General features: G+C 30.9%; 1 long non-coding RNA gene across 1 annotated transcript; it reads left to right on the forward strand.

Moving 5' to 3' along the window:
- Window positions 1–2,488: 2,488 nt before the first annotated feature.
- Window positions 2,489–3,372, forward strand: LOC132737338 (uncharacterized). The gene is made up of 2 exons (XR_009626723.1): window positions 2,489–2,719; window positions 3,064–3,372. It is a non-coding gene; the product is annotated as an uncharacterized LOC132737338 (long non-coding RNA).
- Window positions 3,373–3,876: the final 504 nt, after the last annotated feature.

Raw genomic sequence — 3,876 nt, forward strand, 5'->3', positions numbered from 1 at the left:
AAGCACGTTGATTATAATTAAAATGGTGCACAAGGAACCATGAATAACAAACGCGCGTTTAAATTTCTCGCGTCCATAGCACCCGATAACAACAGGATTCATTTTTCAGTAGATTCAAATATATAAAGGTTCAGAAATAGATATTGAATTCATTTCATTTCTGTTCAAGAAACGTTGAAGCAAAATTTGAAGAAAAAAAAAACTGTCGTTTAAAGATAATATGATGTTAACATCGAAGCATAATATGGAAATGGTTAAGCTTTATGTATTTACCAATGTCACGACTACATGACAGAATGTCTCGGAGAGCCGTATTTGTTTGTTTTCCTGCTGTGTACATATAATGGAGTGCGTTGTTGATAATAAAAAAAATAAAGCTTTTTCTGCTTAAAAGTAACACATAAGCGTATTTCATACAACGTAGGACGAATATCAAAATTTATTTATAGGTAGCCTCTGTGGATTTCATCAGTGGTTTCGTTTTTGCCTCATTTGTTTTTGTCCCAAGGTGTATGATTTTAAAATCTTTGAAAATAAAAGATATGGTACTATACAGCGCGATTTTTTTATTATCATCAAAGTAATTTGTAAGTCCCTTGGACTTTTTGCTGCGTAACCTTGGCTCTGAATTGCTTTTAATATAGTTTAATAACAAAACGATATTACATTACTGGTAGGAGAAGATAACTCCGACACTAAATCACATACTTTTTGTAATATCTTTTATTATTCCTACAATATTTTAAAATATGAACCACCTAAATAAAAGTTCAGTTCAAAGACTTTACGTTACACTACAAAAATTATGTATGAAAATGAGAAATTGGTTAAGTTTCTTTAAGGTCCTGAAATGGGGTATAACAAAACATGGTCTTTTTACCCTAACAGGTAGATAAAAGTCGACACCCTTAAATTTTTAAGTAAAAAATGACAGGAAAATCAGCATCATTCATTTATTTTTACATCTGATATGTTTTATCTATTTTTTGTTGATGTAAAACAAGTTTTCAAAAAAATATTATCCAAGTCAGTGACGCTGTGGTCAATACATTCCCTAACTACCCTCATTGTAAATTTAGTAAAAAAGAACGTTTTAAAAGACAGTTTTTGGCAACTAAATGTTTCGGTTAATTGAAAAAAAATTAAAAAGTTTACCAATGACAAAAAATCATAACACATTCTGTCCTGCTGCCTAATACTACTAGGTGACCATAATGCTTTTTTGTTGAAAAATAAAGTTATAAAAATTATATTTATCAAGTGTCCGGGTTATCTATGCGTCCCGGAGTTTATCTCTCCGACCAGTAGTGATAATCTTGTTTATTTCTTAGAAATAAAATTTCAATTAAAAAGGGACATTTTTAATGTAAATGCATTCTACAATCACAAATGTAAAGGGAAAGGCAAAAATATATGCATATCTAACTTTACATCTAATGTTTAAAATTGCCTAATTATTGCAATTGTTTAGGAGCGTATATGGCACCCGATGGTTGTCAAGAAAGCCACAAATGCCAAAACAAACCAGTTTATGATACCACCGGAGACTGCAGGAAAGAATCCCAATTTTATTATCGGATCAGATGGCAAAACCCAGGTGTTCGAACATGCGATGTAGGCCCTTTTGTGGTAAAGAATGTTACATTAAAATTTGACAGTTTATATGATGAATTGTATATTAAATTTAAAAGCAATTTAAAAGTGTCAGTTATAAGAAATGGTAGAAAATATAATATGCTGTTATTTTTATGTCAAAGCTCATTAAATTCTCTGTTTTATTTATGTTTTTATTCTTAAGGCTACACTTTCGTTAAATTTGTTGTTTGTGTATTTTATTGTTACGTTATGAATATAAAAAACAAATAAATGTCATAATGAATAGTAAAGAAAAAGTGAGCAATTTTCAACAGGTTCTTCTTGGCACTGGAAAAACAGGTCGTTAAATAGTTTTTGCTTCTTAAAAAACTACTAGTCAACATCAAATTTGTAGCATTCAAACCAAAACTATTTTGGACAGAAGCTTAAAATAGCAACACAACTTTTTAATTTATTCCTTTTCAGTTTTGATAATGTTTATGCCGGATTTCATACTAACACACTAAGTTTTTAAATGTACTTTTATTTCCTACAAAATGTCTCTCAAAGTCGTCTGGATTGTGTAGCCAGTAAGAGGCTTATTTGAACTTTTAGCGTCCGCATTATGGAACATTTTAATAAGAAACATGATCATGATCCAAGAATGACCCAGACTTAAGATCCGTTGATTTAGAGGCAGGCACTTAACTACAACACATCTTTACTTGCATTTACGTTGACCTTTATCATTGACAATGGATTTGTATATTGGTTTTGTTAGTATACATTTGAAAAATCGCCCTTGTAAATATAGAAAATTTTTAAAAAATGCATGTAAAACGGAAAAAAAATACATTATTTTGATTAAAAAACCCAGAATTGTTATTTTCCCAAATTTTACTGCCCCAAAGCTACAAGGTGACTTAATTATGACAAGTGAATGGTTTCACTACATACATTTTACTGCATTTCATTGTTTAATGATAAGGATTTATTCTTGCTTTCAAAATTTCAGATCCGAATAGTTGTCCAACAAAAAACTGTTCAGGGCAGCAAAATATTCTCAAGGAATGCCGACAGCCTACCTTTATGATTGGAGGTGACGGGATAACAAAATGTCGAATGTGTGACGTGAATGCTTGTGGTAGTTTTTTCACTATGTTTAAACTTGAAAATGCAGCAGGCCCGATTTTTATCGGACCTTTTGTATGGATGGTAGTGACTAAAGCATACCTTTTATGAAAATCCCGAGTGAAATTCAAATGGGCGATAAAGTTGCATAGTTAACACTCTAAAACTTGATGACTTTATCTGAAAAGCATTTGAAAGATAACTGATTAATAATTTTTACTAAGAATATAAAGTATAACAAATATAATATAAAGTTAGAAGTAAATTAATTTGATAACCTTTATTTCCTTTTTTGTGATAATAAACAATGAAATGGTTATAGTACTATGTCTATATTATATATTAATATCATTCCAGGAGACCCGAAGAGAGTATGTCCGAAGATCAAATGTCCTTCTAAACCGCGTATACCGACACATTGCGTTGTGAAGCAATTTACAATCGGTAGCGACGGCATAACATTATGTCCTGCATGTGACAAGAAAAACTGCCGACAACGTCAGAAAAAAAATCAAAATTATTAATAGTGTACCCAACTGTTCGATGACATGAATAAAGACAGTCATATTAATATTTAGTTTTGTATACAGAAGTAAACTATGTTATAGATGTACAGTATGCCATTCTTAGATAACTTAAATTTAAGAATAAATGCGTTTGATTTAATTTGTCTTAGAATTACTGAAACAGTGACCTTAACCGGCGTTGACCTTTACCCTAGGAGACCCAAAAGAAATATGCAGAAAAGTCTTACACAAGCTTGCCAAATATAACAATTTATCAATCACAACATTTCATCTGTGACTCAAGTTATTGCCCAGAAACCATTTCTTTATATTATTAGTTCATGTAACCTTAACCTTGACCCTAGAATGTCCTAAAGCGATATCATACGAGATCTCATCATAAACTTGAGATACACGAAGTTTGATAATATCGTTTCGAAACCATGAAGCGGACAGTCCAACTGACAAACTGACTAACCAATCCACTGACAAGCTCATTCCTATACACCTCTTTGTTTCTGGGAGTTATAATAATTCTAGTTATCTTTCACTGTTTTTCTAGGGAATATGCAATATATTAAAAACCGAATCTTTATCATATGCAATTTACATTACATATACATTTAAATGAGAAATTCTCACTTATTGATCTTATTTTATCATT

Source organism: Ruditapes philippinarum, unplaced genomic scaffold, assembly GCF_026571515.1.
Source record: "Ruditapes philippinarum isolate M1 unplaced genomic scaffold, ASM2657151v2 ctg19377_1_1_1_1, whole genome shotgun sequence".
NCBI classification, from domain to species: domain Eukaryota; kingdom Metazoa; phylum Mollusca; class Bivalvia; order Venerida; family Veneridae; genus Ruditapes; species Ruditapes philippinarum.